This window comes from Lissotriton vulgaris, chromosome 4_1 (genome assembly GCF_964263255.1).
Source record: "Lissotriton vulgaris chromosome 4_1, aLisVul1.2, whole genome shotgun sequence".
Taxonomy (NCBI): domain Eukaryota; kingdom Metazoa; phylum Chordata; class Amphibia; order Caudata; family Salamandridae; genus Lissotriton; species Lissotriton vulgaris.
Genome location: NC_141691.1, coordinates 299194639 through 299217986, shown reverse-complemented (window position 1 = coordinate 299217986; position 23348 = coordinate 299194639).

Below are 23348 nucleotides of genomic sequence, written 5' to 3'. Positions count from 1 at the left end.
TAAAACCTTTTACTGTAACGGGGCAGAGCTCACTAGAGTAAAGGTTTTCACATAATTTGAAGAAAGATGCTCTTGGGCCCCCCATCTTAAAGCCCAAAAATATACTGTGCTGAGATCGTCATCAGCATTACTAAGCTTTGCACGGTGATTGGGAGCCAAGCCCTATGAGACTATTCTCGCCATCAATTAGTCAAAATCCCTGTCTTTTGTCACTTATGGTGCAGCTATTTGGGAATACAAACAATCGGCAGAGTTCCAGATGGCAGAAAACACATTTTGTTTGCTCCCTTCAGTCCATCCCCCAATTTGGCTCCTTTCGTTTGCTGGATAAAAAACTTGCTTTACCCTAAACTCACATTGTACCACCAGATCTTAAGGGATTGCTTTGCCCTAGACAAACTTTAGCAAAATTGATTGGCTGTCATATGTCAAGACGATGTTTTTTTTTAACTCGTGGGGCCAGATATTTACCAAGTTCAAGAAGGAATTAAGAAAACTAACCTAAAATGGATTAAATCACAGTATTTGAGTTTACTGGGGCTAGAATGGGAGGTTGAGGAAATAAAAAAAAAACTGGCTAGGGCTCACTACTTATTAATCTTATCACCATCACTTGAACCCTATCTAAGCATTGTGACAAAGCCCCTCTATTGTTGGCTTTTGACCAGGTTTTGCTTCAACCTGATTCATTTCTCGGTGGAAAAATTTTAAGGATGGTGTAAACCGGAAGAATCAGCCCCGTGTAACTGTTATAGTTTCACAAATTAAAAAAACACTATGCACTTTATAATGTTCTGTGATTTTTATAATGAAATTAGGAAGAAGACTTTGATTCTGCTTTTGAGGGGCAAGAGCTTTCTTCAGATTAGACCAGCATTAATTTACCTTCAATTGTTAGACAATACCTGGAACATTTTTAATATTGCTAGCTTTCTTGTTGCTGCTGTTCGCCTTAGGAAACAAAGATTCCCACTGATGATTGAACTGTGTATTCCTCCTGAATTTTTAAATACCATGAATTTCTTTTACTTGATATATCTTTCTAGTTTTAAATCATTTATATATATTTGTGTACTAATGATCTACAGTTTTATATCGCCTATATCTATTGAATTGTCTTGTGTTTTGTATTTGTACTTTTTTGATTTTCCTTAATCGAATAAAGAGGTTTGAAGACTGAAGAATATAACATCTCATAACTGAATAGAGCTTCTAAAATATTTCATCCTGTATTTCATATTCCTGATTATCAATTTAAAACGTCATATGATCATACTCGATGTCATCTCATGCTACCACAAAATCACATCGAACTTTAGTCTAGAAAATCACAGTTGATATCTACAGCATATATATCTTCCTCTTCATTCTCCCTACTTATAAAAATTATGTTTAGCTATTCTATGACACTGTTACTAATGTCGAAACCGTCTTTCAAATTGTTTTGTTGATTTTCCACACTGAATTTCTTATGTTGTGGGTCCTTGTACAAAAACATAAATACTTAACTTTATCTTCACTGAACTATCAGCATATGTGGTGATTCCTATGAAATATCTTAAGTATTTCTCTTACAATTAAAGCAAAAATATTTTCTACATGAGTGTATATTATTTTCGAAATATTATACAATGAAGTACAATAAATACAGTGCCACTCTGCATTGTCTCAAGTGCTTTATTTATTTATTTATACTACCTACTGTTTTGCAAACTTAAAACAATGACGGCAGCACTGGCTTACTTTGACTCACCCCATTATGTCTTCAATTAGGGTTGAAGGAGACAAAGGAAAGGAGTAAACTACATGTCTACAGAGGCACTCCTATATTTAAAACACTGGATGAAGCACTGAATAAATAAAGTTAGATACAAAAGAACATACATAAAAAATGGCTGCATTAAAGATACACAGAGGAAAGAAACACGAATACGACACTGAATGTTGAACACAAACTGGTAAGTCACCAAAAGAACAAAAAGGCTAAGAACACTGCAACGGATGCTACGCTGTGGAACTCATTGAGAAGAAAGGTAGAAACATACTGTAAATAAAGTTTAATTCAAATAAAGAAAAAATAAAAAAGATACATGGATGACAAAGTAACTGGAGTAATACTCTGTTCCCCAACACAAAAAAGATTTTACAGAAGTTATATGTACGAATTTTTTGGGAGCTGCAAAGGGACTCAATCCCCTAGGACTCAGAAAATAACATAGGGGACCGTGGGGAGAACCCCAATGCCCCCACGGTCCCAGCCAGCTCCCTGCATCATCGAGAACCGGCAATGCTTTCTCAGAGATGGCAGCTTACATGCTGCTCTCTGTAACGAAAAGCAATCTGCTTTCCTACTTGAAAGAGACAGCAGATTAACTTGCCCTCTCTTTCAAATAGTAAACCGGTTTGTTGTGCTAAAGTGAGAGCCGCGGCGCTCCCGCCCTACCATGGCAAACAGCAGTGCCCCAGGGATAGGCACCGCTAGACACTACAAAAGCAGACCCTGCAAAATGCTGGTCCCCAGGGCCAGCAAGGGTTCCAATAAGGGGGCCGCGTGACCCCGTCCCAACATTAAAAAGTCCCAAGAAGTGGAAGTCCCCGGAGCTGGGAAATCCGTGCCATGACGGACCCCCCTATTTTAAATGTTACTGCCCCAGGAAGGTGGCGGTCCTCAAAGAATGTAGGAGAGCCGTGAGCCCCCCACATACTTCAAAATAAACGGTGTCTGCCAACACTTCCTAGTATGAAGTGCTGACAGACAGTTGACAACAAATCAGTATGCACCTCGTGCTCGTAATTGTACGAATTTCCGTACGCGTACGCCATGATTTTTTTTCTTTCAAAAAAATATATATAGCTCAAACATCCATTTACGACCCCCTGAGCAAGCCTATAGGGTCCGAATGTTTCTACCCTGCCTCCTTTACTTTATTTCTCAACTTTATTTTACTGTTTTCTTGTGACTGTTCTAGCGTTGAGCCAGTCTAGAGGGTCAGAATGTTTCTAGCCTGCCCCCTTCCCTTATGACTCAACTTTGTTTTACTGTTTTTTTGTGACTCGGTTCTCGCGAAGCACAAGATGGCCGCCAGCAGTTCCTAGTTTTGTGTGTTGACAGACAGTTCACAGCCAATTAGCATGCGGCTTGCGCTCGTAATTAAATGGATCTCCGTCCGCGTGTAGAACTCTGTCTCTAGATATCGCTATGATTTTACTTGTAATTTTCTCAGAAACTACTGAAGGGATTTACACCATATAACAATCTGGGAACCTAAGTCTACCTCTCTGCCACATTTTGTGTAATTCCGTTCAGCCGTTCGGGCTGTAGCCCTGGCTAAAGGTCACTTTGGAAAATTGCATGGGAAAACTCGTTTTGGGACCTCTTTCTTTCTCATCCGCCACTTGACGAATCACCCCCAAACTTTCAGGGAAGGATCAGAACCGAGCAGGCAATTTTCTTGGAGAAATTCACAAAGATATATACCCCATCCCTTCTGGGCGGCATCTCAAACAAGCATGGAGCTTCCCGTAATCTGGCTTTCACCACAGCACACAAAGAAAACTGCGAAGCCCAACTGAGTACTTCACTGGCTTTATTATTTTTAGAAAGGGCAGGACATCGCCCCTACGAGTTTCGGCCGTTGATTGTAGCCTTGTTCACAGGAGAGGTGCATCACATTAAATCAGTCTTCACATTTGAACACATTAGTCATGTGACCTGGTACGATATTACCTATATATATATTCACTGAAAAAAACATAGGTTTCACACCAGTTATAGTTAGCTGGAAATTTTACTGATATAAAACCATTGAAATTCCCACGTTATAGTTAGATGGACTCACTATAACTTGCGCGTGCAATGCACTGCTGATGACATCACATATTACATCACTCATGACATGGTGAGTGACATCACTCATGACATCACTGATGACACCATCCAGTGAATATGTGTCTTTCTGAAAAATAAATATATTTTATATATGTATATGTAAAAGTTGATGGAAGAATAAATGTTTAAATAAGTGTCTAAATGGATGGTTTTTAAAAATTGATTGGTTAACTGGCTTAATAAGACATCATCAGCAGTGCATTGCACGCGCAAGTTATAGTGAGTCCATCTAACTATAACGTGGGAATTTCAATGGTTTTATATCAGTAAAATTTCCAGCTAACTATAACTGGTGTGAAACCTATGGTTTTTTCAGTGAATTTAATAGGTTTTTTAAATGCTAATTCCTAACTATAACTGGTGTGAAACCTATGGTTTTTTCAGTGAATTTCATAGGTTTTTTAAATGCTAATTCCTAACTATAACTGGTGTGAAACCTATGGTTTTTTCAGTGAATTTCATAGGTTTTTTAAATGCTAATTCCTTTGTATATCGAGTTTCTAACCTTTTTTTTTTTTACAATTTGCTGTTTTTTTTTAAGTATTCATTTTTTTTTATAATTTTTTTCTTTTGCGCTCTGGGAAGCTTTCAGCTAAGCTCTCCTGTAAGCTTCTCCGAGAGCTCATCTGAAAGCGCACCCAGAGCGCAACTGTCGTTCGTGAAAAAAAAATATGAATGAAAAGTTAATAATAATGCAAAACATTTCGTACCATACAAATAAAATTTGTTTTTTTTAATATGGAAAATGATTATGCATTTCTATAAAAGATTGATGACGTCACTTCGGCGCGCAACGTAAGTGCCCTCGGAAGCGCATACGTGCGCGGCGCCTAAACGCACGGAAAAGCGCCTACGATCGCGCCACGTTTGCGCCCCGGAAGCGCCTGCGATCGCGCTGCGTAAACGCACCCGGAAGTGCTCCGGAGCGCGCAGCGTATACGCGTCGGGTCATGTGACCCTAAAATAACACTTTTCATTGGTTGCTAACAGTTTTTTTTTACAATGAATGAAATCCCCACCCATTTCCTTCACTTCTTCTTTCACTTTTGTGACTGAAAGACCTGCCTTTTTTGCTGCTCCATATTCCTGGATTCATCATGGCTGCCAGACCATCCAGCAGTGAAGATGACTCCAATGATTTCATTGATGAAGAGCCTCCTACCCCAAAGGTGAAGGAACATTTCATCTGGAAATTTTTTAAGTTTCCAGCAGGCCAGAAGAAGGTGAATGCACCAAAAGTAGAGTGCAGGATCTGCAAACAGGTCCTGTCACGGGGTAACCCCCAAAAAAAATACTCTTTTGGCAACTTCACCATGATTCGCCATGTGGAAAGGAGGCACCCCCAGAATTTTGCCCGGGAAAGTGTCAGGGCTCTGGCACAGGAGGTTCCCAGAGATGGGGCCTCTACATCAACAGGAGGAGCAACTTCTTCTGGAAGAGAACAATCTCAGGGGCAGGTAGCAAACATTCAACCTGCATTCAACCATGGGGTCGTCAGATGCAGATACTGCAATCAACTCCTCACCTATGGGGAGCAAAGTGTCCTGCTCATGGTTCGGGCATTGGAGAACCATCACTGCCCTTCCCACCCCTAATTTTTTTCTTTTCTTTTTGCTCCTGTTGAGCAGTTTCTATTCCCTGTTTTTGTTCCTGTTCAGTTAAAAGAAGAAAACCAAAAGTTCTTTTCAGAACTACCTCCAATTCTCATCAAAGAGCTATAATCTTAAAAAATGAAGAGTAAGTGAAATATAGTGCATTGATAATTGAAAGGAGAATGAGTAAGAAAGAACAGAAAGGTATGAGAGGTGAAAGGAAGTGAAGTAGGAGGAATGAAAGAAGGTGAGTGTTAGAAAAGAAAGTTATGACACAGTGAATAAACTGGAGGCCTCATTTCTGAAAAGTGACGCATCGCTACGTGAAAATAGCGATGCGTCACTTTTCTGGACGCACTCCTTATGACATTCCAGATATGTCATATTTAATATATGACTAATCAATTCGCAAGGAGTTACAGATATGTCAGTATTTCTGACATATCTGTAAACACAAAAGTAACGCATTGCAGGAGTGCGTCACAAAAGTGACACAACTCCAGTAATGTGTCCTTTCACATGGAAAAAGCACCATGTGAAAGGTTTGCTGTGAAGCAGGCGCAAGATTTTGGCGCAACTGCATCCTAAAAGTGACGCACTGCGTCATTATTACCAAGCTTTTTGCAAGGAACACCCCCTCTGCATGCATTATACCTGACACTATTTTTTAAAAAGTGACGCATCTAGGTACATGGGTCACTTTTTAAAACTCTGCGCCATATTGTATCTGCATCAGGTATAATGTATGCAGAGGGGGCAATCCCTCGCAAAAAGCTTGGTAATAACAACGTACTGAAATCTATGAGATTTCTCTGCGTCACTTTTAGGATGCTATTGCGTCAAAATCTTGCGCCGGCCTCGCATCACTTTTATGTTTACACATATGTCAGAAATACTGACGTATCTGTAACTCCTTGCAACATGATTCGTCATACATTAAATATGACACATCTGGAATGTCATAAGGACTGTGGACAGAAAAGTGACGCATCACACCAGCAGTGTAATAAAATGTGCCTCGTTGCACTATATTTAAAGGATGCAACAGCATCCTAAAAGTGACGCAGTGAAATCTCAAACATTTCACTGCGTCGCTATTACAAAGCTTTTAGTGGGAGAACACCCCCTCTGCATGCATTATACCTCACGCAGATATAATGTGGCGCTTGATTTTAAAAAGTGACCCATCTACCTAGATACCTCACTTTTTAAATATAACGCAACGAGGCACATTTTTTTACACTACTGGTGCAATGCGTCACTTTTCTGTGCGCACTCCTTATGACATTCCAAGTAACGCATTGCTGGAGTGCGTCACAAAAGTGACGCAACTCCAGTAATGTGTCCTTTCAAATGGGGAAAGCAGCATATGAAAGGTCTTGCCTCAGTCTAACACCTGCTGTAAAGCAGGCACAAGATTTTGACGCAACAGCATCCTAAAACTGACGCAGTGAAATCTCAAAGATTTCACTGCGTCGCTATTACAAAGCTTTTTGCGGGAGAACACCCCCTCTGCATGCATTATACCTGACGCTATTTTTAAAAAGTGACGCATCTAGGTACATGGGTCACTTTTTAAAACTCTGCGCCATATTGTATCTGCATCAGGTATAATGTATGCAAAGGGGGCATTCCCCCGCAAAAAGCTTGGTAATAACGACATACTGAAATCTATAAGATTTCTCTGCGTCACTTTTAGGATGCTGTTGCGTCAAAATCTTGCACCTGCCTCGCATCACTTTTATGTTTACAGATATGTCAGAAATACTGACGTATCTGTAACTCCTTGCAACATGATTCGTCATACATTAAATATGACATATCTGGAATGTCATAAGGAGTGCACACAGAAAAGTGACGCATAACACCAGCAGTGTAATAAAATGTACCTCGTTGCACTATATTTAAAAAGTGACGCATCTAGATAGATGCGTCACTTTTTAAATATTGCATAACAATGCGCATTTTTTTACACCGCTGGTGCGTCACAAAAATTGACGCACAGGAAGCGCAAAACTAACAGCGCAAGGCCTTCATAAATATGGTCCTGGATTTTCCCCGTGCTTCGCCGGTGCGCGTACCATGCGCTTCCCCCGCGCAAAACGAAAAAATTTTTTTAATGCCCTGCAGGACCCTATTTTAGTCCCTACATCAAACCTAGGGGGTCAGAGGGGGTCTACTCTTCCCCCTTATGGTCATTTGCCCCTTTTTTTTTCAAACCCCTTGTGTCTCGATTTTACCGAGACACAAGATGGCGGCCGCTTCGCACTGTTTAGAATGTTTACAGACAACTGAGAGCCAATCAGCTTCCTGCGCGCAAGTCGCGTGTCGCGCCTGGAGCGCACTCCGGTGCGCGCACGGGAGAGCGCCTATAGATATATATATTTTTTTGAACCTAAATTACTCAAAATCCACTGGAGCACATATCTTGAGACATAGCAAAGGCACATCGGGCTACCAGTCCCTACAATTTTGCCAAGTTTCGTGGAAATCCATTCAGCCGTTCGGGCTAAAAGTGAAATCGACCGCCCTATGGAAATTAACATGGGGAAAACGCGTTTTGGGACCCCCCTTTTATCTCGGCCCCCGCTTAATGTATCCCCCCCAAACTTTCAGGGAAGGACCGGACCGCCATGAGACCATTTTCCTGAAAATTTCAGGCAGATTCGTCAACCGGCGCCAAAGTTATTCAAAATAGAATGTTGAGATTTAACATTGAAAATTATCCTAACTATAACTACCTACTGGCGACCGCCAGTAGGTAATATATATATATATATATATATATATATATATATATATATATATATATATATATATATATATATATATATATATATATATATATATATATATTACGCTCAAAATTCCCTTCCAGAGGCAAAGGATTGACGGCACTCCACAGCTCCAAAACTCAGTTGTTAAAGTTCAATGTTTAATTCAACAATTCAGCATTTCAACAGAACGCGTTTCCGCATCGCGCATTCATCTGCTGTCACTCACATCAGTTTCATGTGCATTTAAATAAAGATAGAAATTTACGTCAATCTGATGTTCAATCAACACAAAAGAGAGACCAAATTCATAATAAACACGGCGGCCATCTTATAGTGGTTGCCATAATGCATCAATTATATAGCATTTTTACATATATATTTTCACAGAGGTGAGCCACACTCATTGTGGTGGTTAAAAACTTATTTTTCCAGGTGTTTTCCTTATATATTTCGGTCTTTTCAGACCTTCTTCAGAGGACAGCCGTTGAATCTCAGAACCCCAAAATGCAACCTCCGATGTAATTTGTATTATAGTGTCCCCAGGCGGGCTCCTGTTGGCAGTGCGGCTCTATGCGGGACCATGCCTAAAATAATTTCACAGTTTCGCTCCGAAGAACAACAGAAGTTAGCCGCACTCATTGTGGTGGTTAAAAACTTATTTTTCCAGGCATTTTCCCTATACATTTCGGTCTTCCCAGACCTTCTTCAGAGGACAGCCGTTGAATCTCAGAACCCCAAAATGCAACCTGAGAGTGCTTCTGATGTAATTTGTATTATAGTGTCCTCAGGTGGGCTCCTTGATGGTTTTGAAGTGAAGCATGCTGGTTACTGTGGTCCGTTGGGGTATATGTTCTTACCCTGCAGTGGGCGATGTCAGCGTTTTTGTTCCCTCACAATCCCCAAACTGACAGCCTGTCATGTCGATGGGGAAGGAGCCAAGGTCCAGTCCTTGGTGGCAACCTCCTGCCCTATTTCCTTTAGCAGTTTCACAACAGCGCTCCAATGGCGGGCAGAATGTTGGCGCTGTTGTCAGCGGTACGGCTCTAGGCGGGACCATGCCTAAAATATATATATCTAGGTTTATATTTCTCTGTAAAACATTTCATGGCATGGTAATGCATAAAAACATACATAAAACTAAACAAATATACGTAGTTTATTTACATTCCACACATAATTAAATGTGTTAAAATATATACAAACATATATATATATATATGGATTAAATATATGTGTATATATATGTATACATATTTATATCAAATATATTTTATACTCCTTTATATTCCTAAAAATCCAATAACCACTCAACCTCTACCCACCCTAAAATTATCCTTCCACCCAAAACCCCTACCCACCCTAAACCCTTCACCATTCATACTTTTACAACAAAATTTGTTGGGAAGCCATGCATTTTAAAGGCCTAAGCTTGGTTCTGATGGTCATGCGTTGTAGCAACATTTGCATTGTAACAACTACATTGTAATGGTATCATGTTGTAATGACCGCAATGCAATGGTTGTTCCCCATGCCGGGCCAGCCACTTTTGTTTTCTTAAATTGGGTCTTTGAACAGTTTTCTTCCTTCTTCAGAGTCATATCAAACTCATATTATCATTCACTTTTCTGCTGAATGTACACATTTACAACACTCAGTCCATCTATAGCAATACTTAGCTATCTACTTCTTACTGCCCTTTTACTGTTCCCTGAGTCCCGAAAAGAACAGTAAGAAGGGATATTATACCAATACCATTCTAACTTTTCAATATTGTCACAGTCCTTCACATTAAATAAACCCCTGAAGGATTCATGTGTTGATGGGGATCCCATTTTTGTTTTACACCTTTTTATTCCCTTTTCTTTTTGGTCTCTGGGACAGTTTTCCCAAAGTCCTCACCCTCATTCCTTGTTTTGAGATGCAGATTAATAGCATCTGGACCTAAGGAACCACAAACCATGGACATATAAACTTCTGACATAGTCTTTCGAAGCGCTTCTTACGATCCTGAAGGGGAACCACTGCTGAACTTCACAGAACTACACCTTCTTCATGAACGTTTATGAGAACTATCGAGGAGATGATTTTGAAATGGCCCATATATTTCATGCCTGAATTAAGCACCGGTGCCTCGCCATACTAATTTTTTACTGGTTTTAACACCTGCAAAAATACTGTTCCCCAAGTGTTAGACTCTTCTACAGGTGCCACCATTGACGGAGAAGACACATATTTAAAATCCTATGCCTAAACTTGGGTGTTGTTTCAAGATTAATCACTTTTAACTGATGAGGTTTTGCAAGCAGCCCAAAATGGAATTTCTTCTCAGTTTGTGGATGCTTGGCCCATTATAGCATTAATACTCTGTGGAATAGTTGCTTGAACTGAAGCTTGCACATTTTGTGCTGGTCCAGATGCTATTGCTTTCATAGTAGTACCTTGAAAGACATAGTGTTGAAGTCTCCTATAGAGAGATACTATCTGAATTAGTATCTATTTTACTGCAATTGTTAGATTAGCAACATCAGGAAATGGCGTATACCCATCAAATAGGGGCTAGGAGGCCCTATCACTTTTTAGGGGACCCGTTTTACATGGAGTCATTGACCAGCAAACCATGCTTGGTGTTCTTGATATCCTAACTGGACTTCTAAGTCTCAATAGCATTCCACATTGGGTATTAGTACAGAAGATCTGTATGTATTAAAATCCCCAGTATAGATATCTACAGTATCAAAATCGAGCCATGAGTAAAATATTGCAAAGGTGTATGCAGCATGTTAAAGACAGCATGTTAGGGACACCGTCTTGTTAGGGACAAACCAAACAAGGAGATTGTTTGTGACTGGTGCCCTGAAAGTTACCCCTGAGCTTGCACCTTTTTAAACAGAGTCAATAAAGATGAGATTCATGGAATATAATTCACAATAGATATAATCTTATGTATGACAATGAATCAATCAATCAATCAATCAGGGGTTTGTGTATTGCGGCTACTCACCTGTGAGGGTCTCAAGTTGCTGGGGAGAACGGAGGGCTGTTGATCTGACAGGGAGTTGGGGTCCAGTCAAAAAGACAGGTTTTGAGATCCTTCTTGAATAGGGTCAGCAAGGGGATTGCATGAGGTGGAGAGGCATGTTCCTGGTCTTCGCAGATATGTAGGAGAAATAACTTCCTTCTGGTTCTAGTCTTGTGGATTTGTGGTACAGTGGTCAGGGCCGATTGGGCAGAGTGGAGGTATCTGGTGGATATGTGGAATGAGTGGCAGCAGTTCAGATATGCTGGTCCTGCATCTTGAAGGGCTTTGAAAGTAATTATTTTGTTGACTGGGTGCCAGTGGAGTGCTCAAAGGTATTCAGTAATGTTTCTGCAGCAGGGGATGTTGTGGACTTGTATGGCTGCTACATTTTGAATGCTCTTTTGTTTCCTGAGGTGCTTCAGGATGACAACGACATAGAGTACTTTGCCATAATTGAGTCTGCTGCTGATGATTGCATGGATGGAATTAAACAGAAAGTGGCCAGGGTCTAAAGGGGGGTATGAGATTAAAGACCTGATAACACCCTACCTCTACAAGACTAATGACAAACACAGATGGGGTGCTAAGGTCATAGGTGGCCTCTACTGTCTAACAGGTACTTGAAGCATGAAGGTATAGACTGTAAAGATGAGAGAGGAGATCAAAGGTGAACTCATCAGCCCACCCATTGGCGGAACTTCATCATCTGGGTTTAAGAAACACCAATCTGGTGTCTACTAGGTGTCTCACCTTGATGAAAATGTGTACAACAACTAGTATTTAGTACACTAGTGATGGAAAGTAGTGTCTGAAGGGCTGTGGGGAGTGAAGAAAAGAAAAGTTGCAGTGTTGAAAGCAAATGTGCTATAGAAAGAGTGGCAACATAAAATTGACTAGCATGGTGCCTGGTAAACCTTTATTCAGACAGTCCCCATGGTGCCAAGATTAAAAGCAGAGTGTAAATGGATGTAAACATATATTACCATTTACAGATGGATAAATCAGTCGACATGTTTCAGCCTCGGGAGGCTTTCTTCATGACCTAATTAGACACTACTGCAACTGTGGTAGTAAGATTCAAAGTACATACCATGCCAAAGAGATTAACCTACTGTGAGTAGAAGATGAAGTCACGGTATTCTTGAAACCAACTGCTCCCGCAATTGAGCTGGGAGATGGCATCACCTCGCCTGGCGCTCGCTCAGGACAATGAGGCCCCGCTCTGTCCGTCGGTACCTCAAATCCCTTCTGAGTCGAGGGGAAGGTGCATGGATGACCTTGTTTCTGGATTTGGTGGGGATCCATCTGAATGTCTTTCAGATCACGCTAGCTAGGCACATTCCTTTGATGTTCCGCTGGCCAAAGGATCTACTTCTCCACTTGTCTGGACCTCCAGGGAGCATCCTTCCCCCTTCCTCCCCTCTGCTGCAGATATGTACAGTGTGTCTCAACCCAGGCAGCCGTGCTGAGTGGCCAGGTGGTGGGGCTCCTATCCTACTGCTGCTCGAAGGAAAGTTCTCGGGCAAACCAAAGGGCACTGCGGCTGTGGTGCCTGCCCCTGTGCCCACCACCTACCCAGGAGTGGCCAGGGGCATGGTATGACCATCTCCCCAACCCGTGCAGTGCTGGGAGATGGTGTCAGTCTCAGCCACCTTCTTGGAGGCGGAGTCACCATGGCCAGCCAGCCCTTCTCACTGGGGGGCTCTGGCACACTGTTGCTTACCCTGACTGTCTCTTGAGTCCTAGGAGGCTGTTGTGGCCCTCCGCTGCCCCATGCAGGGCTGAATTCCCACCTTGAAGGCTGCCTCTTTTAGCCCAGGGTAAGCAGCTCCTACCTTCTGCTGGGCCAAATATCCACCTGAAATTGCTGGTAAGTGTATGATGACACGCATGACTGGGACTGCCACCATTGACTGCTCAGTATCTCTGCTTTCTTCTTCCCCTCCTAATATGATCTCTTTTCCTCCTTTCATTTGTTCTATTCTTCTGTCACTCTATTTACCTTCTGTCCCCTCTGTTACTTTATCACTTTCTTCTCCTTCTGCTTTCTGGCTTATCTCTTCTTTTCTCACCTGCTGCATTGTGCCTTTCCCTGCCATGTCCCCGCATCTGCTAGTCCCCTGCAACCCCACCCACCCCAAGTGCAGCTCTCCCCTATTCCTGCCTCCCTGCCCACTGCTGTCCAGCGGTCCCCCTCATGCAACTCAATGGACACTGTATCGTGGCAGATGGCAGCTGTACAGTTCCCAGCACCATGAACCATGGTACTAGGATCATCCATCTCTACGACACCAGCACTGCACGCCATGCTGCCTGCTGCTGGGCATCACCGAATGAGACTCAGGGACTTTTCCCCTGCAGATACTGCTGCTGCACCCTTAATAGCCACAGCACACCAGCCCCACACATTTCATGACCGACACATACCAGACCCGACTATCTCAGCTGTATCCTTTTCAACACGTGCTCCCTCCACAAAAACACAGTAAAGATCTGGAACCTACTCGACTCTGCCCACCCAACCTTGCCTTCCTCACAAAAACCTGGATGAGCTCCAGCTCCACCCCGGACATCGCCACTGCTGTCCCAGACGGCTACAAGATCATACACAAGGACCTAATCAACAAACTGGGTGGAGGCATCACCATCGTACAGAGAAGCAGCCTCTGCCTCACCACCCACTCAGATGATCATCCAACCAACATGCATCAGGAATACACAAAATAGAGATTCTGTACGCTGGACTAGCCATAATTTAGTGCTCCATACTGATTTCAAATCAATATTGTCTTTCCATTTCACATATCCTTTTGGGGCTAAGTTGTGTATTACTTCTTTTGTGTGTTAGAACTACCCTGAGATGTAGTTATGCAATGCTCCTATTGAGTATATTTATATTGGGGTCGCTAACCATTAGCCCTGTGTAAAAAAATTATGTACATAATGATGATAACAGAACAAATCAGCATAATTAGAATTTAAATATAAATCCTCAATGTCAAAGACGTATACTATTGCAATTCTGAAAACATGGAATTTACAGCATCAACATCCCAATCATCTGATTGCAACCCAGGCACTTTTACATCACCCATGGGAACACAAAACACAAAATGCAAATGTTATCAGCAGGGTCTCTGTTGGACCAAAAACATTGAATGGTACTCTATCCCATACAATTACATAAGTGACTGGGACTGGTGACTTGTTAACAAGCGACTGGTCTTGTTTAATTTCATGTGAGGAGGAAAGTGGGAACAAAATCCTATCAATAAGTTCTGCAGCAGAACGTTCTAGGAGATAAAGGCCATTAATCTAAAGGAAAAAACTGTCTCAAATCCAATCCACATGAACAGGAATATGATGAAAAACATGATCCAGACGTATATACATGGTGGAACCAGGTAAGTAAGTTTTAACTAGTAGACAAAAACACAAATTTGCGGTGATGTTGGTTCTAAAACAGAAGAAAATGAAGAAGTGTCTGAAGAACAATTATCTTGATCAGCAAAGATCTAGATGTAGACCTAAGAGTTGCACTCACAAAGGGGCTTTAAGGGGTGGATCAGAATAAATGATTACCATTGCAGAGTGTGAAGCAGGCAAAACTAGTACGAGGTCAACTGAAGACTTGACATCCCCCTCTGGCAGCCGGGAGAATCAAAAGCAACAGACCTCACAAGTAAGCATGAGTTGAAAATTCGTTCCGCTCGTGGTATTTGCGCATTTTTCACGATTTCGCGATCCGCGAATCTCGCAAAATCAGGGTAAACTCGGCGAATCAGCGGGGACGAATTTTCAGCCAAGCACTTGCAGGGTTACAGCAGCAGGTGCAAAAGTTGAAGTTAATTTTTTGTAACCTTTTACAAAAGGGTTAAAAAGAAATGAACTTCAACTTGGGCACCTGCTGCTGTAAGCCTGTAAGTGCTTCTTGGTGCCTCGTTGCCTACTTGCAAATATTCTCTGACCCTGCTATAACCCTTGAAGCAGGGTCAGAGAATAGTTACAAGTAGGCAATGAGGCGCCTGTCACGAAAATTAAACCTCAACAGGAAGCACTGACAGATATAAAAGCAAGCATTTGCAATGCAATAGGTCTCGCTTTAAGAAGGTTTGAGGTATTGGTCTTGTAAATGACAATTTTTTTTATTCATGTGTTGGTTTTGAAAATAGCTAAATTAATAGCTTTGACATTTACAATGCCAATAGTTATAACTTTCGCAAATGTGACACCTATAGCATTTGTAATGTAATATGTTTTGTATTTACGTGACTTAGATGTATTGATATTACAAATTACAATGGCTTTTAATTTTTTTAAATAATTAATACTTAAATAAAAGTGATTTTAATTTATAATGGCAATAGCTTAAACTTTTGTAAATAACTTTTGTGAAGATTATGTTCAGTGTATTTTATTGTGACGAAAATCAAAGAACAGAAGTGAAATATTAACATATTTTTGTGACATTTGTAATAAAGCTGGAAACATTGAGAGTACATATTTGAACCAGTTGTTGTTGAATGGTTGCGCAGATTGATGCTGGGGTGGCGCTGAGTGGTGCTGTGGTGGTGCTGAGTGGTGCTGTAGTGGTGCTAAGTGATGCTGTGCTGGTGCTGAGTGATGCTGTGGTGGTGCTGAGTGGTGCTGTGAAGGTGCTGAGTGGTGTTGTGATGGTGCTGAGTGATGCTGTGGTGGTGCTGAGTGATGCTGTGGTGGCGCTGAGTGGTGCTGTGGTGGTGCTGATTGGTGCTGTGGTGGTGCTGAGTGATGCTGTTGTGGTGCTGAGTGATGCTGTGGTGGTGCTGAATGGTGCTGTGGTGGTGCTGAGTGATAATGTGGTGCCGCTGAGTGATGCTGTGGTGGCGCTGAGTGAAGCTGTGGTGGCTCTGAGTGGTGCTATGGTGGTGTTCAGTGATAATGGGGTGGTGCTGAGTGATGCTGGGGTAGCGCTGAGTGATGATGTGGTGATGCAGAGGGCAGAAAGGCACAAAAAGCAGTCTAACAAAGGGCAGAAGGGCAGAAAGACAAGAGAAAAATTAGTCTAACAGAGGGCAGAAGGGCACAAAAAACTGTCTAATAGAGGACAGAAGGGCAGAAAAACAAGGGAAAAACGAGTCTAACAGAGGGCAGAAGGGCACAAAAAATGAGTCTAACATAGGGCAAAAAGGCACAAAAACGAGTCTAACAAAGGGCAGAAGGGCAGAAAAACAAGGACCATCCAGATTCAGAATTGGAAAAAGAGGATTATTCACAGGTGTCCACGGCTTCAAAAGTCACAATGGTGTCATTTGCTTTCGCCTCCAGAAACTGGTGGAGACTCTGGCACACTATGGTAACTTCCACTGCGCTGTCAAGGAGAGTCACCGCCCAAGTCCTGCCCAGGAAGAGCGTTCTTAGTGTCTGGATCATACTTTGCTGAAAAAGCAGCAACTTTCTTCTTCTGGAAAGGGGCTCTATATGGAGGTGGTTCCTCTCGCTTAACCTTTATGCCAAAATAGTGTTGTGGGTCCTGCTGGAATTGCAAGGACTCACCCTGTTTGCGATCTTGCTGGCCTCCAAAGTAATACTGTTGGTCAGACAATTCCGGAAAGGAATGAGGGTCAGAAACCTGAAACCTCTGAGGAGTTTTAATTTTAGATTGATCATGTAAATCATATCTACATCAGCAATATTAATTGTCAACTCACGTTCCAGGTCAATGTCAGTCACCGTCAAAAGGCGTTCATGAACCATCAACGCTTCACATTTAATATTTGAAAGAATAATTTTGTAGACTACTTGAAAAATACCCAGCAACTTCATTCCAAAATCCAGGGCAGAAGCTACCCCATGTTTATTCTGTACTTGTTTGAGAACACTCAGAAGAACGCTCAACGAGGGGGTGCCATAACAGAGTGTATATTCTGAGGCAAAGACAGTCCCCCAGGGGTTGAGGTCTTCCAAAGTGGGAATCAGACCACTAGGCAAGCACATAGTAAGCATTCTATGTTTCTCATCAGGATCCGTAAGAGGTAAGATCGCATCAAATTGATCAATTTTCGGAGCAATCGAAAATAACAGTTTTGTGAGGACGTTTGTCCATCTCCGAATTAATATTAATGGGGCTGATAACAAGACTCCCACCATGAGCAGCCTGCACAAGAGGTGCAGCCACAGGCGGAGCCACGAGAGAAGTATGGGCAGCAAATGTAATGAGGCTCTATAGAGGAGACCTACCTGAGCATACATCAAATGCACATCTGCCAAATTGGCACTGAGATAATTAGGGCATGGTGTAAAACCGTCCAATACCGGCCAAGCGGCCCTGTCAACACTTAAAGGGACCATTTGAACAGTTGCAATAGGATGAGTTAGGGCACTGTTAAAATAAATCTGGTGCTCCCAGGCCGTAAGAGGAACTTCAACCTCTGAATATGGGTCATAAGCTGCCGAAACTTCAGCAGCATTATAAGCATGAATATATTTATCATTCGCATCCACAGTGGGAAAAGTAACCCAGGAGAAACAAACTTCGAAACATTTTGAAGTATTCTCCTTGACTACAAAAAGAACTGGAGATACCACATTGGGTGCTCCATGCTGCAGCAGATGTTGAGTAAAGGCTGCGCTGCAATGAGCCAGATTCACAAACTGTTGACTCATAAAGTCAAGCAACAATAGAACTAAAATGGGTCAAAAACCATTTATATTTCAAGCTTGAAAAACTACAGCAATAGGTCGTCCCTACTGACTGAAGAGCCAAAGCCCTAACACCACGGACTTCTCAGGCAAATGGTGCGAGATTACTGTGGACAAGGACAAGTGCTACTCATGGGTCCTGTGAATAAGTACCAGACCAAACATTGGCAGTGACACATTGTAGGGATTCTGTGGAGTCACAGAACTATTCTTGGAATCATAGAACTTTAGTATGCAGGGACTGAGTCATCCTACCACCTGAGTACTCATGAGCCTGGGATGGACTAGCTTATAGTGTCTCTTTTACCCTGTCACTCGCTCACAGAAGCACAAGTGATTAGACACCCCAGAACACAATACTCCTGACCCTCTCAAGAATCGTGGTTGTAGAACACACGCTTTGGCTCTCACACTCGTACTTGTCCACAATAAGTTCCGACAGATATACATGAAAAGTTAAAATGTTTATTTTAACTGTTGTACTCTAGTATGCAGTATGTGTGCCACAATATGTAGGAAAATGCCTAATACAAATACAGGCAGCATATTAAGTAATCCATAAATCATGAAAGGAGCTGTCATTGTATAAGACAGAATAGCCTAACCTCCCTCTTCTTCTACAGAAGTAAAAATTATTATATATCAGAAGATCTCAGGGTGTTTGCAGCAGACCCCGTACCTTAGCATATACAGATGAAAGTCCTGTATCTCAAGTGCTGTCATGATCTCTTCCCTGGAAAGATCCCTTTCCAAGTGTATGTTGTGACCTATTTGTGCATACCTACATGACAAAAGTATATGTTCCCAAACAACAGCTACATTTGTGTGTTTGGTCTAGGTGTTAGGGAATGAATAGAACAGAATAACAAGGGGCATTGTTCTTTGACCTTGTCTACAGTGTGCAGATTAAATCCCAGGAAAGAACAGAACACAAAAACAACAACAGGTTATGTATGAAAGTACAGTGTGGCACAAAGCAAAATATATTTGTATAGTAACGTGTGCAAAGCGAGGGCAGTCAGCAGCGTGCACATGCTAACATTGCAAAAACAACAATAGGCATGCACGGGACATGCGGTACCTTGTTCCTTTTTGCCTCTGAATGGGCACTTTAGGCTGGTGGGTTGTTTCTGTGGTAGCAATGGTAGTGGAAATAAGAAGGTTTGTAAAATTATTTACTGGTCACAATTTTAGACCAATATTTAGTACATCTTGTCCCAGTACCTAGGACATGATTGCTGTTAAGCTAAATCCTGATTCTTTTGGAGTGGGGGTGTGAGGGAAATCAACCAAAGCCAGAATTTTCAAAGTTAAAATATATGTCTTTACTTAAATACATTCACTGTGTACTAATAAACATACAACTTACCATTCACAAAACATCAGAAAACCATACATGCTTGTATGAGGGAACCCTGCATGCATTTTGCCTGCATGCCTTTACAATGCAGTTACGACCCTGATTGCGGTGTTACCATATGCTACTTTACCACACAAGTTGTTACAATGACTTTTATAGGGGGCATTGGACTTTGTAAGAGTATGAATTACCATTCCAACTCCGGTCCATGCAACAGTAAATAAGGTGTTGGACTTAAAAATCCGGCACGAGTCCAACAACGCGCCCTCTAAATCAAGTATTTGTAATGACTTGCAGGTTAAATAAACGCGTGGTAACATCGCAATCTGGGTGGTGACTGCATTGTAAAGGCAGGTCATTGTTGTGACTGCAGAGTAAAGGATGTTTCCCCTCATACACACCAACCCTCCTGATTTAGATGGTAGACTACCGTTTTCAAGGCTAGTCTCCTGCCTCTGGATTCCTGCATGCAGAAACCCAGTTCCTAGTTTTGTAATACTGCTAAATATTAAAATGTTGATGCCTTTAACTCACACTCCCATCTGCCCCCTCCAAGAATTACCTCCAATATCAAGGTAACGCTTTGTCCTTAATTCTTAATTCTTAGAGTGGGAGATTAAAGCATGTGAAAGGCCTCAACACTTTAGTTTTGGCAGTTTTCAATAGTGCAAACAAAAACAGAGTTTAGAATTCCGTTTTTGTTTGATAGAGTTTAGATCTCTGTTTTTATTTGTGCAATAAACTGCCAAAAGTGCTGATTGTCTCTCACCAATCAAATTAATAGACTCTACTCAGGCAGATTGGTTCTGCTCTAATATGTCAGTGGAAAAAAATACACTCTCCAAACTATTTTATATATCTCACACTTATCTGCTCTAAAATGTTGGCATGTATCAAAACACTGTAAATGTTGGAAAATATTAGAATGGTAATTTCACTAATTACATTATTTTACTTTTCCAAGCAGACATTTGTCATATTTCCCGTTGGGTGCCAGGTCTTGTTCATATGGGTTACAGCAAGTCTGGAGCCATGTAATTATGTTTCCCCTTGTCTAAGACGGAGTCTGTGCTTACAGAGTGGTCGAGGCCATATTATGTAAACCAGTCTCGAAGGGCAGCTCCTATGACATTAGAAAGTATGATTATTTGATCTGGTGTCTGTCAGGGAATGAGGCGGGAGATGGAGTGCAGATCAGCAGGAAGAATGGTGGCTGGGCAGTCGGTTCTCTCAGGAATCACACTAAAAAAAGGAGTTCCAGAATAGAGCTTAAACAGGCACCAGGAGTTGCACCTGACCTAAGTAAACTCAAATCCCGATTGGGTTATCAAACTCCTTTCCAGAACCCCGTTTGGGTTATCGAACTTTCTGACAGAGTGCTCCGCCAGCACCTCTGCTCTCGGTCGCCTATTGAGTGCGTTGGGTCAGTGACAGGTCAGCTATTCGGACAAGTCGGATAATCTAACTAGCTAAGCCTACCTTAGATATACTATTTTCCAGGGCAGTGTACAACCCCCCAATATTGCAAGTGTGGTAATCCCACAATTTGATTGGTCAAAAGACGAGTAGAGATCATTACACCATATTGATATGAGGTAACTTACATTCTCTATTTAAATTACGTTCCCTCCCATAATTTTTTTTCCTATGCACTTTTATTCCACCTGGCAGTGAATGTATCAATAAAATACAATGTTTTAACAAATTGTACAATTCAGCTTCCTCTGGCATGCTTAAGAGGTCATGTTCTCATAGTTTTCACAGTTCATGTCTGATGCTGACATTGGTTCAATGCCACAGCTTCAATAGCTTGAGTTTTTTTGCACAGGCGCAGTTCCTCCTAAGATGGAGTTCAGAAGTACATTTCAGGCCCAAATGCGATACATACGAAAAATAGAATAGAAACAGTTTTAGAACACAGAATAAATGAATGCACTGTATACACTTATCTCTACTCTATTCCCATTACTTTATTTAAACTATTGCATTAGGGATTAAGCAAAACAAACAGCTTAGAAAAGCAGTGATGCACACTTTTGGCACGTTTAGGACACAGAAGAGCCATCTTAGTTTTAGTGAGCAGAAGCAAAGGTTTCCCACCAAGCGGAGTAATACGTCATGTCGTGTGGAGAAGTGTGGCTCAGGGGTTAGAGGCGGCAGACCCGGAAGCTGAGATCGGCCCTAGACCAGGGTTCAATTCCCCGCCTCGGCGGGTCTTGGGCTCAAAAATTTCACGTACTCGATAATTCTCGCTCCGGTGCCTTCTCGACTCACGGGTTCACACTCTGCGACTCTGGGCAATAGCTTGCTTAATCTCCACAACGGCCCCTCGCGGCGGGATGCCTGGCTTTCACCTTGTGGATACCCTGCCGGGGTTATCTCACAGGGGAATACCAGGATGGGTTCCCTAAGCAAGCGCCGGGAAGCCCTTTGTGGGTAGCTGTGCGCTATATAAGCTCAAATACATTTACATGTCACATGAGTGTGACAGACGAATTCGCAGTAGAAAATCACGCGTAGCAGCAGTCATTTTAATGCAAGCAGATTACAGTTAGTAAAAGCACATTGTCGAGCTTCCCCTAGATACTACAAATGTCATGAAATGCAATATTAATATGACAAAACATGTTAGTTAGTACATTAATATTATTTTCGAGAGGGCTGAATATAAGCAAGTGGCTTTACGTGCGTAACCTTGCTCCATCAACCTTAGCCTCAGTGTGGCCCCCCAGCATCAAATGGGTCCACATTACAACAAGGCTAGGTGCAGGGAGAATATACTAACCATCCTCAAGAAGTGTCAGAAAAGAAAGTCAACTAATACTTTTGCATTAACTAAATATTTCCATTTTACTCCTGACCCTAATATACTTTATCTGTTGTTGAAAATAAAAACAGGCCTCACTTTAAACAACCATTGTCCATGCCAGTAGGTGTGCTTCAAAAGGAATGCTGTACGGTAATCTGAAGAATTACAAGTAAGTAGCATGGAAATGGAAATATATTTTTGTGAAAGTAAAGAAATGTAGAATAATATTGGTGTAGATTAAAAGGTCAGGTGACAATTGCACTATCAAGCCAGAGCTAAAAATTAATGTACGTTAATGACTGCTGGCCTGAAAGTTCACGATCAGGCAGCTGGATAAATAATAAAAAGAATCACAACTGAGTGGAGGGGAAGCACTTTTTAAATCTGCTTGATAGAACCATGTATTCCTGCTCCCAATATGTGGGCAGAGCCAAAAAAAAACCTCTGTCACATAATTGCGTGGCAACAGCTGCCTGTCAAACCAGAGAATAAAAATATCAAACTTATTGCAAGTTGGATAGTTAAGTCTTTTATAGTTCATCTGTTCCATAAAGCATTTGATTTGAGGCCCTTAACTATTTGTGAACTTGCCTATTATTCCATAAATTAAGGACATTTTCCTTGTGTCACTATTCATTGAATACAAATAAAGCACAGTTAGGAGAAGCAAGTGCATTCTTATTTGCTTTGGAAAGCTCTCCCATAGCCAAATGTATGCATGTAAACATGTTTTAGCTGCAGCAAGTGTGTAACTGCTGCATTGATTTGTGTAATGACTTTTAATATGACCTGTGGTCTAAATTAACGTAATTGTAATTCTCAAAAAGAAATACAATAGGTGCCACTGCTTTTTCAGTTCAAAAGTGATTTTATTGAGGTAAAAGAATTCAGTAACACAAAAGGTATAATAACAACGAAAAGAAAGAAATTACATACAATGTATCTGTTAGAAATGGGATTTCTGTCTGGCTGAGGCTTGTGCCAAAGTCAGGCAGAAACCACCACTCTAGTCAGGGCAAGGGAGTCACACGCCAAGATAACCCCTGCTCACCCCCTTGGTAGCTTGGCACGAGCAGACAGGCTTATCCCGGAGGCAATGTGTAAAGCGTTTGCGCGCACACCCAGCAACAACACCCAAGGCCCACCACAAAGGAAACTCACACAATATCTTTGTATTATACCTCAAACGTTAGATAATACACATATACTTTACAAGGTGCC